Below are 14,572 nucleotides of genomic sequence, written 5' to 3'. Positions count from 1 at the left end.
CATCCACATGGGTATACAGACATCCATTCCACTAACATTTCACCATTTGTATGTGATAGGCCTCAAGCATGGAATTATCATGTAGTCCTAATGCAAGAGATTACTGGTACTTCATTCAAGGGACATGTTAGAAAGTGAGGTTATATGACAGACTAGTGTATGTCCTAGCAGAACATGGCCTTTTGTTCCCCCACCCCTCAAACAGCAGTGTCCCCTTGTAACTGCCATGCCACTAAATCATCTATGCCGTATGAGCATTTCACACATTTAGTGTGTCACACAGCATCAGGACAGTAATGTACAATTTTGAACTTATATTTTATGTGTTAGTTAACTAAGAATAGCAAAGTACATATTTCTGTAGGTGACAGTGTGATGAATGATCTCTTGCCTGTCAAGGTGCTTCTGTGGCTAAAAGGACTAAGGCAGGTAGTTTGTGTTATAGTGTTCAGGGCTCTAATCCTGAGATATCCAGATGTTTTCCATGTGAAGTAGTAATAAGTATTTTCTACAGACTGTGACTCTGTGTGCTATACTAGTAATAACCTATTTCACATATTAATTACACATTTGTGCCTGCGTTGGTTATCTAAGACCTGTTTAAAAAGAATTAGGTAATAGTGGAAAAGTTATTATCAGAATTGTAAAGGTTGGGACTTGAAATTATATATCAGCATGCAAGTGTTGAAAATAGATCTAATACAACCTGTAACATGATGTACTATGACAATATAATAAAATCAATGACTGAAAATTTGTGCTGTGATGTAATTTATAGAGATTTGTCAGGGCCATACACAAAACAATAATCAATAAGCTAGAACAACTAAGTACTGATGCACTCTTGATAAGATGGATAGCTGCATGGCTTACATATAGGACATGGCAAGTATCATAAAGCAGTTGGACAAGTGAAATTCTTGGTTACAGTTGGGGTGTTGCAAAGGGCTCCTAGACCCAAACCTGTTTAGATTTGTCTTTAGACCTATCTATTTCATCTGAGTTCTTCTACAGTCTGCATGCAGATGACTTGAAATTGAGTATACTGATTACACGTGTTACAGATGGAGCATGTCTGCAAAATAACTTGAATAAATTCACCTTTTGGGCACAGGAGCATAATATGCTGATAAATGCATCAAACTTTAAGCATATGAGATTTGGGAGACATAAATAGAAAGATGAATATAAAATACAGCACACAGTGATTGAAACTGTAGATTCATTTATGGACCTGAGTATATAGGTAGATCCAACATTGAGTGTTTCTAATCATATCATAATCCCAGCCTGGAGTACAGCTAGTTGTAGCCTGGAGTCAGTTTATGGAACAGTAAGCCTCTGATGTAACCAGTGCACCTACTATTTGCACACTGCTTAGCAATGTGCCAACAGTTCAAAAAATGCCACTGTGCATGTCCATACACTTAGTTAAGCAGAGCACAAATCCATTGCACCTTGAGCAATATGTTTAAAAAAAAAAAAAAAAATATATATATATATATATATATATATATATATATATATATGTATATATTACTATATTTATATGCATATATATGTATATGTGTGTGTGTGTGTGTGTGTGTCTGTGTGTCTGTATTGCCCTCCTTACCCAGATCATGGATAGTAAAGTTGCTCTATAACACTTATAATGTTGGAAAAAGAACAAAAAAAAGGGCTCAACATTAGATAATGCACTTACAAAAAGTGTGGAAGTGCATAGAATAATGTGTGTTGCAAGTGGAGTACTACTGGGAAATCTGAAGTTCAGATTTCTGGCAGTCTTCTCTCATGTCATGTTTAAATGATACCACATTTGACAGCAAACCACAATTTAGTGTGAAACACACATAACTATGAGTCAAACCTATGTACTTGCTGCAAACATCTGGACAGTGGTGAGTCATACCACGTCTCCCTAAGATAGCATGTGGAAACCTTGAAAATGTATGGCACAGTATGTGAGTACATACATATATTGTGAAGCCATATGTTTGTATCAATGGCAGCAACAATACCCATTTTCACTACAGCCCCCCTGTGTCTGCTGGATTTCACCACAAATACATCAACAACTGAACAAGTTATTTAATGTATTATGTTGTGTGCACACTCATTGATAGGGCTAATTTAATTTTGCTGCAGGTTTACCCATCCAAATGCAAACAGACACATATGCCCAATATGGATACTGTTGTCACATAGCTAGGCTACAAAACAGTTTTCTGACTGTTGGGCTACTAGCTGCAGATGACAGAAGGAAGCAATGTGACTCTGTAGGCCTCCCAAGCTGTTTAGCACAGGGCTTGTTTATGTTCTCTAGGATTGCTTCACCTGCAGTGATTTACAAAGCAGACTTGAACCGTGTTCCGTGCACTAAATACTGTGATCTCTATTGTGTAAGACTAAATAGGTAGGGATTCTAATCTCACTCAAGCCCACGTGGTGTGTGAATGTGTGTGTGTGTGTGTGTGTGTGTGTGTGTGTGTGTGTGTGTGTGTGTGTGTGTGTGTGTGTGTGTGTGTGTGTGTATCCCCCTACAACACATTTGAATCCCAAACTGGCATGGTTTTCTGCTGTTTTGGGCCTTACAGGTGCTTCAGGCCTCCATAGTCTTGTCTGCTGATATCATCTCCCATATGATTAACTAAAGACAAGTGGACATCAGAGTTGAGCAGTGGTGCATGATATAAGTTGTGTGTTCTGTAATCTCTAAACTTAGATAGGTAGGTGTTCTAATCTAACTGCAGCCAACTTGGTGTGTGTGTGTGTGTTAGTCAGAGCATTTTAAATCAGCCTATGGGATTATAGGATCATAGGAAGTCTCTAGGCTGATGACCCTAGGGCCTTTACCATTTTCTTACCCTTATTTCTACAAGCAACACCTATTGCCCTTGTCTAAGAGGGACACTGGGTGAATTTACAGTCACCCATCCAATCTTCCAGATTGCGTTGGAAAAGGGGCAATGGGGTGTTCTATTTAACATGAAGTGGGAGTCATTTCCAAAGGTGTGTTAACCTCTGGGAGAAAAAGCTATCCCTCCAGAAGGTTTTATTAATGCCACATACCAGGTTAAGGTCTGTAAAGCGAGTAACCTGTGTAGCATTTGACGAATGGCTATGCAACATTCCCAATAAACCAGGGTCAGAGATTGCTTCGTATGCAAGGCACATATCACCACTGATTAGCTTCTATGAAACAGAATAAAATGACAGTCATTTCAGATGATCCACGTAGGACAGATGCTGAAGACCTTGCTTTTTCCTTGGGAGGGACCTCTCTGTTCTGTCCAATTGCTGCAGATGCTTGGAAAGGTGCATATCAAAAGGGCCATTGTACTCAAACATTGCTATGATGATGGAAGAGTACAGGGAGGTTATAACTATTTTTTTCGGCAATCAATGCCCTACCCTATGACATGAGCAAGATAGACTGCCCTTCTTACCACTGTGGAGACATGGTGTTCAAACGTAAGGTAGCTGTGACTCAGTATGCCCAGGTCTATAACCATTAAATGCATATGTAAGGTGTTGCTATTGATGTGGTAGTTAGCAGGGACATTGCTTTCACCAAAAGGAATGATAATGCAATTTTTTTTGCATTGAGGTTAAGGCCATGACTTTTGCACCAACCATTTGTTTGTGTAAGACCCTGTGGTAGGATGTTGACATCATTTGAAGATTCTATGACCACTCCCAGTTTGCAGTCATCTGCAAACTTTGTCAGCCACAGAAATTTAGTTTTTGCCTGTACTTTGGGGAAATATTCCAAACAATACAGATTTGAAGCCTGTGGAACACCACTGGTTACAGGTTTAATGTTGGAGGAGGATTCCCCTATTTGGAATATATGAGCCAGTTAGTGACCCATATAATAATATAATGGTTGATGCCTACTTGGGTGAGTTTGTCTATGATGCCGGAAAGGGAGATACTGTCAAATGTCTTGCCTAAGTTCAGGTAGGCTGTATGTACAGATTTCGGCACATGCAAGGCATTTGTGACTGTCCTGAAGAAGTCCACCAATTTTAACTGGCATGATCTCCCTTTTTGGTGATTACTTATGTCTTTGTTGATAAGGTCCATAATGACTTGCTCCTTGGCCTTGCAGATAAGGCTAATCAGGATAATAGGTTAATAGTTCCCATGGTCAGTGGATATACCACCTTTGTGCAAGGGAATAACAGTGGCTGTTTTCAATTCAGCTGGTATGTAGCCAGTGCTTACACTATGACTGAAAAGAGTACCCAATGTTGTAGCTAATATATGTTGGAGCCCATGTCAGGCGCAGCCTGGGATGTTATCAGCTGCCATAGATGCTGTGTTTTTAGCCTTACAAAGGGCATTTATAGATTGCCCTTTAGAGATACAAGGTAGGGGCTAGGTGGTAGGGATGTCATGGGGTATGTGTGGTGGGGACAGAGGAGTGAAGTTGTCAAAGAACCTGTTGGCCAAAAGGTTAGCTATGTCCACAGCCTTAGTATATGTGGTAGCATTAACTAACAGTATGGCACAAATCAGGGCCTTCCTTTTAGGTTGCAAATGTAATTAGAGTATTCGTTGTGGTTGTCTTTTGTTGAGGAAGCTAATCTGGGCTCATGGTTTGCTTTGGAGGATTTCACAAGACTTCTTATTGTCTTGATGAGGGGGTGTTTCCAGTTTGCGAGGGCTCCCTCCCTCTTTGTCTTAGACACCAAGTTCTTCCTCTTATTGTAAAGCTTGTCAATTGTAGTTGTTCACCAGACAGGATTGCTCTTCCTTGAGGAACTTGTTTTGGTCCTATCAGGTACGGAAGAGTCAATGCAGTTATACAGGTGTTTGTATAAAGCAATGGTGTAGAGCTCGCTATAGTAGCCAATTCCATCTGAGGGAGGAGGTACAGTGAGGCTATTTATACAATCCCGTAAGAGGTTATAATCTGCTTTGGAGAATCTTTTCTTGTAATTGCTGCTGGGGGGGCAGGTGTGACAGTTGCTTTGAATGAGAACGATTTGTGGTCGGACCACACCAGGTAGGACCGCACAGTGGTGGTGTTACAGTGGTCCCCATATTGTTAAGCACAATATGCCGGATATTGGCTCCCCTTGTGGGGGTGTTAACCAGATAGTCCAGGCAATTGCAGTTAATGAAGTCAAGGAATCTTTGGGCAAGTGAGTATGAGCATGAGTAATGTACCCATTCAATGGATGGGTAGTTAAGTTCGCACAAAACCATGGTTTTCTGATGTATCCTGATAGAATCCAGTACATACAAACAAGCAGAGGGGGTGTTCTGATTCATGGAGAGGGTCCTGTAGCTGGCAATGACTTGAATACGTGTCCTACAAACAGTTACTTGCACCTTAAATGTCGCCAGGGAGCCATACTGCTTAACCACTCTGTATGTGTATTTATCTTTAAAGAATAGTGATACACCACACACTTTATTTTTCATGCCCTCGGTGTCAGATGTGAACATGTGGAAGGAGGTGTAACCCTGTATGGCTGGAGTGCTCTCCATAGCCTTGGTCCAGGTCTCTGTGGCTGCACAAATGTCTGCATCTTCCAAGGTGAGGACAGCTTCCAGTGAGGGCACTTTTGTGATGAGACTCCTACCATTTAGCTGCATAACCTTGGTTTGTTTTTGGATGTGTTTTTTTACATTGGAAATTTTGTACTTGAGACACCACCTAAAAATGGCAGTATGGGGGTGGCAAGATCCTTGGCCAGTAGCCTTAATCCATGGGGTGAAAGATGAAGACCATCTCTGGCAAAGAACTGAGGTCTGTCAATCATATCATCACAGGCTGACATATACTGTATCCCCTTAGAATGACACCAGACACTAAACTAATTATGGAGGTCAATCATTTTCTGTTTGTATTGAGGCATCATCCTAGTTGGAGGTAAAATTCTGCATAAAGCTAGGGACATACCTGCCTGAGACACATAGTATGAGAGTTCATTAATGTGTCCCTCCATATAGTTCTGAGAGGTACTTCGCAAGTCATTCACACCAACATGGAATATGATGGAGTCATAACAGTACCTGTTGTTGAGAGACTTGAGTGCATGTCTGATATGGCATATCATGTCACCTGACAGACAGCTGACTGTGACCTTTCCCTTCTCCAGTCTGGTGAGAGGGACATCAGTGTGTCTCACGATGAGATCACCTATGACTAATATGTTTGATTTTGTGCATTTCCTTAGGTGTTTAACAGGGGAGACACTGGTGTGTGAGCTATTATGTGTAATGTGTTCTGCAGACAAAGTAGTATATGTAGCATGCTTGTGTTAGGTTTTGGAGGTTTGTGGTGTTTAGGTATGTTTCTGGTAATGGCCTCCGCATATGTAGGTATGTGCAACGTGGGTTTGGGTGGAGTAGGAGGTGAGGTGTGCATACTGGCAAACCGTTCATTGTCATCTGCACTGACTGGTATATGAAAGAGCATGGATTCAAGGTGAGCATGGATTCAAGGTTCTTAATAGGCTTGCATCTCCCACACATTGTGTTTGTGTGAACTAGGAGTAGAGTGTCGGTGATGCAGTCCACATCTCTTCAACAGACACTGTTAATGCCATTAGCAATAGATTATTGATTGTTTATACATCACAACAGGCCATGGTTAGGCAGTGGCCTGACAGATGCTTAAATGTCAGATGTTATTACCTTTATGGCATCATTCTAAGGTAATACAGTACCTGACAGTGTGAGACAACATGGTGGATTGAGTATGCTGCTTTGTCAGGCATGTGGCACTTTCCTGAGCCATAATCCTGTTATTAGGCAGGGTCACAATAGCAAACTTACAGATGTCACAGTGTACAACTCCAACAAAAGTAATGGTCATGTTGCTACACCCTTGGGGTTCACAGACTCAAACACACTCTGTAGGCACTTTTTGCAGTGAAGATGTAGATCTCTGTGCATGCACAGAAAACCTACTCAGCTTTGAAGTAAGTACTTAAGCCTTGCAAGGCTACAATGCCTGTCAAACAACCAGACAACAAATGGATGTTCTGTGAAATAATTTGGGACTATAGTTTGATGTTCTGGAAATGTACAGTATGACATATGTAGGACATGGTGGAGGGACAGGAACAACTTTCTAAGGTGGCCACTCCTCTCCAGTAGGCCTCACATCGATGTCATGCAGATCACCTCCATTATGCTGTTAAAGGCAGACTGAATGAACTGCTCTGAAACCATTACCTAACATGGATCACTGGTGCTGTGGACCTTGCTAGAACAACCATGGACATTTATGTTACCTGACATTGAACATTATATTGTGATGTAGCAGCTATGCTCCTAATCATCATCAAGTCAGTACCCTAGTCCAATCCAAGGAACCTTGGAACCCAAGGCATAATATATGCAAAACTGAACCAATTGGTCTGTTTCCTACTGAAGGCATCTACCTGGAAAAGGCCACAATAAGCCTGCAGGTCCTTGCATCATATGGGACAAGTTTGTGGATCAACAAATAGGTTGTGGCCTGATTCTTATCTTGGGTGTGGTGCTAACTGTTTGTTTCTTGTTAGATGAAAAGAAAAGGAGCATTGTATACCAGCAGAATGCAGCTGTGGTGAGACCAGCAGTTGTAGTAGCCAAGCATTAGCCATTCATATGCCTCCCCTCTTTTCAGCATTATTCATTAGGCAATTCTTTGTTTTCTGTAAGCACTGCTTGATTTGGGTCTAACTTCAGAATAACCAGCTAAATACTCCATCCTTAAGTTTTCAGGGCATATGTATCAGTTTCCACTCCAGTGTTTGGCATTGATCTGTACAGACTCAGACAACTTGAGTGTCATTTCTCCTTCCTGGGGAAGCAAGATGGAACTTACTACAATATCGAGTTGTACACAGGACAACTAGTCTGCAGTGACAAGCACTGTCACCATATTTACAAAACAAATACTCGTGACATTGATTGATATTCTCAATACAAATGTTTAATCAATAAAAAAGGTTCTGTTACCATGGATATGAACTTTCCCATAGTGACCGTTATCACCTTGGTGGATATGGTCATCCTGTGGCAATGTAGAAATTGCCTCATGTTTACCGACAACCAGTTCATTCTCAAACAAACTGATCTGGTATGTGAGAGATGTATTTACACAATGTCACTGTAGGCAAAGTTTTCAAATGATAGTGCTTCCAACGTCAATAAGGTAGTCAGTACTACACATGCTGCATCCATCACACACAGTTCAAAGCAGGCATATGCTGAGGGACTGAAATGTAACCTTCATAAATCACAAAGACCTCATAGACAGAGTGTAGATAACAAATACCCTCAGCAACCCCAAATGCACTCTGCAGAAACAACACACATACCAACACATAGATCTACATCTCATGGAGACTCAACCAGTAAGCAAATAAGGAAACCCAACACACAATCCAACATTCTAGTCATTGTAGACTCCATTGTGAGACACATTGATGTTCCTCTCACCAAGCCGAGTAAGGAGAAAGTCACAGTCAGTTGCTTATCAGGGGCTAGGATCCACCACACTATGCATGCAGTCATGTCACTGGACCACAAGTAAGACAAACACATGTCAGAGATGTAACTATATCATCACCCTGGAATACCTGATCTCTTGCACGAGTCAGTACATATGACAAAGAGCAGGTTGTCAGCCTGCACACCTCACCTCCCACCTCACTCAAATCCACACCACACATACCTACATATGTAGAGGTCATCACCAGAAACATAAACACCAGATACCTCCCAAACACAAACATAAGCATGCTACACATAATGCGTCCAGTGCAGAACACAACACACATAATAGTTCTGGTACTAGTGTCTCACCTGTCAAACCCTTGAGGCAAAACATTTAAAGCAACATATAAGTCATAGGTGATTCCAGTGTGAGACACACACATGTCCCTCTCACCAGGCTGGATAAGGAGAAGATCACAGTCTGCTGACTTTCAGGTGCCAGGATCCACCATTTCGCACATGCACTCATGTATCTCCAGAAAAGGTACTGTTGTGACTCTGACATATTACATGTTGTTGTGAATAACTTGAGACATACCTCTCTGGACTATATGAAGAGAGACATAACTCAACTCTCGGACTATGCGTCTCAGGCAGGTATGTCCCTAGCCTTAACCAGAATTTTACCTTCACCTAGGATTATGCCTCAATACAAACAAAGAATGATTGACCTCAATGATTTCCTTAGTTTCTGTTGTCATTCTAAGGGGATACAGTATCTGTCAGCCTGGGATGACATGATTGACAGACCTTGGTGCTTTGCCAGAGATGGTCTTCATCTGTCACCCCTGGGATTTTGGCTATTGGCCAAGGCTGTTGCCACCCCAATAGTGCCCCTTTTAGGCGGTGTCTCAAGGACAAAAGTCCAGATGTGAAAACCCCATATAAAAACAACCTCCAGGTTATGCTGCGAAATGCTAGGTGTCTTAACATGAAACTGCACTCACTGGAAGTAGTCCTCACTTTGGAACACTTACACACTTTTGCAGTCAAGGAGATCTGGTTCACAGCTGTAGAGTGCACCCCAACCATATCTGGCTGCACCTCCTTTCACATGTTCAGACCACAAACTGAAGGCGTGAAAACTACAGGAGGCAGTGTATTGATTTCATTACATATAAATACAATGCCAGATTGGTTAAACAGTAGGATTCCCTGGAGATCCCTCAGGTGAGATTAACTGTTGGTAGGACACTTATTCAAGTCACAGCCAGCTACAGGACCCTGTCTGTGAGTCAGGATACCCACTCTGTCTATTTGGATCTACTTGAGTCTACCAAGATACATCCAAACACCCTGGCTTTGGGCGACTTTTACTAACCATCCATTGACCAAGTAAAGTACTCATGCTGTAACTCAGTTTCCCAAAGGTTCCTTGTCTTTGTTAACCCCAAGGCACTGGACCTGCTGGTTGACACCCCTACAAGTGGTGCCAATATCCTCTATCTGGTGCTTACCAATCTGGGGGACCACTCCAGCACCACCACCGTGAGGCCTCCCCTAGTAATATCTGACCAGAAATTAGTATCATTCAAACTAACTATCACATCACCAGCCCTAACAGCAAAGAAACTAAAACACTTCTCCAAAGCACATTATTACCTCTTATGGGATGGTATATATATATAGCTGTACTGCACCTCCCCCCTCAGATGGAACAGGCAACTATGGCGAGTTCTGCACCAATGCTTTATACAAACAATTGTTTAACTGCATTGACTTGGCATTACCTGAAAACACCATAACAAGCTCCATAAGGATGAGCAAACTTGCCTGCTGGACAACTGCCATTAACAGGCTTTACAATAAGAAGAAGACATTGCTGTCTAAGAGTAAGAGGTAGGGACCCCTAAAATGGGAACACTCTCTCATCAGTTTAAATAAGACAATAAGACTTCATGTGAGGTCCTCAAAGGCAAACTATGAATCCAAATTGTATTCCTCAGCTCAGGACAACAACAATAAGGCATTCTTTAGTTATATCCATTGCCTAAAAGGACAGGCTCATATTTGTGCCAAACTGGTAGATAATGATACCACATATACTGAGCCTGTGGACATAGCTAACTTGTTAGCTGACAGGTTCTGTGAAAACTTCACTCCCCTGTCCCTGCCACATGTACCACATGGCATCCCTACTACCTGTCCCCTACTTTGTATCTTTAAAGAGCAAGCTGTAAATGCCCTCTCTAAGATCAAAAACACAGCATCTATGGAACCTGATAACATCCCATGCTGTGCCCTACATGGGCTCCAACAAGAATTAACAACAACAATGGGTAACTTTTTCAGCCATTGTCTAAGCACAGGCTTTGTACCAGATGAATGGAAAATGGCCACCATTATTCACCTGCACAGAGGTGATGCTTCTACTGACACAGGGAACAATAGACCTATTAAACTGACTAGCCTTATTTGCAAGGCCATGGAGTGAATCATCATGGACCTTATCAACAAAGATGTAGGTAAGCTCCAAACACTTGCCCGTACTCAAAGGGAGATAATGCCTGTGAAATATTGTGGACTTCTTCAAGACAGTCATCAGGGCTCTGGATGAGGAAAAATCTGTGTGTACAGCCTATGTATACGTAGCCAAGAAGTATAACACTATCCGCCACTCAGGCATCATTGACAAACTCACCCAGCTAGGTATCACTCCTTATATCATTAGATGTATGGCTAACTGGCAACATGATAGACTCATAGATTCATAGGTTCATAGAACGATACTAGGCTATTGGCCCAGAGGCCCTTTTAAGCCTAGTCACGAATTTCACCCATGTTCCCACAAAGTCAGCACCTGTTTTCCCTGTCCAGTAGGGACACAGGTGGGATCCCAGGGGTATATTTTCTGGTTCCCATCCAGCCGTCTAGGTTCCTCTTAAACAGGGCTAGTGAGGTACTCTGCTTGACAAGGAGAGGAAGTCTATTCCACAGATGGGGGAGTCATTGGGACACAAATCTATCCTGCCAACAAGTTCTATTAATGTTATAGATCAGGTTGAGACCTTGCATGTGGGTTGCACGAGTGGAGTTTGACTTATGGATATGCAGTAACTCCATTAAGGCTAAGTCGGAGATAGCCTTGTATGCCAGACACAGGTCACCTCTGAGCAGTCTGTACAAGACTGAGTAGAGGGACAGAGCTTTTAGCCTATCTGTATAGGATAAGTGTTTGAGACCCTGGATTTTTCTGGTCAGGAACCTCTGTGGTCTCTCCAACTGCTTCATGTGCTTGGCAAGGTACATGCTGAAGAGGGCATTGTACTATATAATGGGCTTGATAAGTGAGGAGTTATGAGGAGAAGTGAGGATGTTATGACTTCCTTGTTCCTGGATGAAATACCCTTACTTATGAGGTGGGCCATGTAGAAAGCCCTCCGTACAACGGAGGCAACATGGTGGTCAAAAGTCAGTTTGCTATCAATCTGGGTGCCCAAGTACCTCATGACTGATTGAGTGCTTAGTACATTGCTATTAATGTGATAATTAGTGGGGACACCATTTTCCACAAAGGGAATAATGATGCATTTTTTGGCATTCAGTTTGAGGCCATGCTTCTGGCACCAGTCATTAGTCTGGTTAAGGCCCTCTTGGAGGATGTTCACATCATTAGGGGAATTTATGACAGTGCTCAGCTTGCAGTCACCTGCAAACCTGGTCAGCCACAGACCACTGGTTTTGGCTTGCACCTCAGAAAAGTATATCCCAAACAGTAGAGGCCCCAAGACCGATCCTTGAAGTACACCGCTTGTTATGAGTCTACTACTAGAGGTGGCTTCCCCTATTTTGACTGAGTGGGTTCTATCAGTGAGCCAGTTATCTACCCATCTGGTAGCATACAGGTTGATGCCTATGTGGAAGAGTTTATATATTATGCCCAAGTGGGGAATAGTGTTGAAGGCTTTGGAAAGGTCAAGGTAGGTAGTGTGCACTGTCCTGCCCTCATCCATGGCTTTGCTGACTGTTTCGAAGAAGGTGACCAAGTTTAACTGGCATGATCTCCCTTTGACAAAACCAAACTGTTTGAGATCAAGTGTTTAGAGGTAGCCGATGTCCTTGTTTATAAGGTCCAGGATAGTGTGTTCCATGGCCTTGCAGATCAGGCTAGTTAGGCTGATGGGCCTATAATTGCCTGGGTTGGTGAACGCTCAACCTTTGTTCAGAGGGATGACAGTGGCTGTCCTCCATTCTGTTGGGATGAAGCTGGTGCACAGGCTTTGGTTGAATAGGGTGCTTAGTGGTGTTGAGGTCTCTTGCCTGAGTTCATGTAGGACACAGCCAGGGATGTTGTCAGGTCACATGGAATCTGTACTTTTTGCCTTTGAGAGGGCATTAATACCCTGCTCCCTGGTGATGATGGGAGGGGGGCAGGTGCTGGGGATGTCCTGGTTTACTGATGGGGGGACAGGGGATGAAGTTATCACTAAACTTGTCTGCCAGCAGGTTGGCTATATCTATGGCATTTATGTATGTGGTATTCTTGACCACCAATTCAGAGCAGATTTGGGCATTATTGAGATTGCAGATATATGCAAAGAAGGCCTTGTGATTGTCCTTAGTGGATGTAGTCAATTTGGACTCGAAGCTAGCCTTAAAAAATTTCATCAGTGACCTTATTGCTTGTTCAGACAAAGGAAAGATTGCTTCCAACTTGGCACCTGCTCCTTCTTGATCCTGGACAGCTATTTTTTCCTTTTATTATAGAGTCTGTTTATTGCTGCTGTGCACAAGACAGGTTTACTCTTCCTTGAGGAAGATGATTTGGTCTTGTCAGGTATTGCTGAGTCCATGCAGCTACATGGGTGCTCATATATTTTTTTAGTATAGGCTTGGACATTAGTGTCTGATTCAGCTGTAGGGATGTTGGCTGTGAAGCTGCTTATACCTGCTCTCAGGAGGTTGTAGTCAGCTTTGGAAATTTTTTTTTTCAACCCTGGCCAGGGGGCAGGGAAGATGGTGACTTTGAAAGTGATTGCTTTATGGTCAGATCTTACCAAGGAGGATACCAATGTAGGGGTGCTACAGTAGCTACTCATGTTGGTTAGTACCAGGTCCAGGATATTGTCACCTGTTGTGGGGGTGTTGACCATTGGCATTCATGAAGTCTAGGAATGTCTGGGAATTCATGTTTGAATTAGAATAGATCTTCCACCCTATGGTTGGGTAGTTAAAGTCACCCAGGATCAGGGTAGAGGGCTGAATCTTAATGGATTCAATTAAGTCCAGATAGGTGGAGTGGGCCTTCTGAGTCATGGTTGGGGGTCTGTAGCTAGCTATGATTTGAATATGTGTTTTGTCAATAGTTAACTGCACCTGGAGTGTCTCCTGTGTGTCATACTGTTTGACCAGCCTGGAAGTATGTATGTCTTTAATAAATAGTAGCCCTCTGCTTGGGGTCTGAAAGTATGGTAAGACAAGTAACCTGGTAAGGCTGGGGTGTTCGCAGCTTTGAACCAGGTTTCAGTGACTGCACAAATGTCAGCATCTTCCAGGGTGAGGAATGATTATAATGAGTACAGTTTCATGTTAAGACTCCTAGCATTTAGCAGCATGACCTTTACATTTCATTTTAGAAGAATTTTTCACATTGGCAATTTTTGTCCTCATGACTTTACCTAAAAAAGGCACTATGGGGGAGGCAAGAGCCTTTGCCAGAAGCCTAAAACCCAGGGGAGACAGATGAAGGCCATCTCTGGCAAAGCATCGTAGTCTGCAATCATGTACTCCCAGGATGTCATGTACTGCATCCCCTTGGAATGACACCAGAAACTAAGCCAATTGTTAAAGTCAATCATTTTCTGTTTGTACTGAGGCATCATTCTGGGTGACGGTAGGATGCTGCTTAAGGCTAGGGACATACCTACACATATTCAGCAAGCTCAATCATGTCTGTCTTCATATAGTCCAGAGAGGTATGTCTCAAGTCATTCATACCAACATGGACTATGACAGAGTCATAAAAGTACCTGTTGTTGAGAGACTTAAGTGTGTGAGTGATATGGTGGATTCTAGCACCTGACAAGCAATTTACCATGACTTTCCCCTTGTCTAGTCTGGTGAG

The sequence above is a fragment of the Protopterus annectens genome, chromosome 6.part0, assembly GCF_019279795.1.
Source record: "Protopterus annectens isolate FY-2018-M chromosome 6.part0, PAN1.0, whole genome shotgun sequence".
NCBI classification, from domain to species: Eukaryota; Metazoa; Chordata; order Ceratodontiformes; family Protopteridae; genus Protopterus; species Protopterus annectens.
This window is presented reverse-complemented; position numbering follows the sequence as displayed.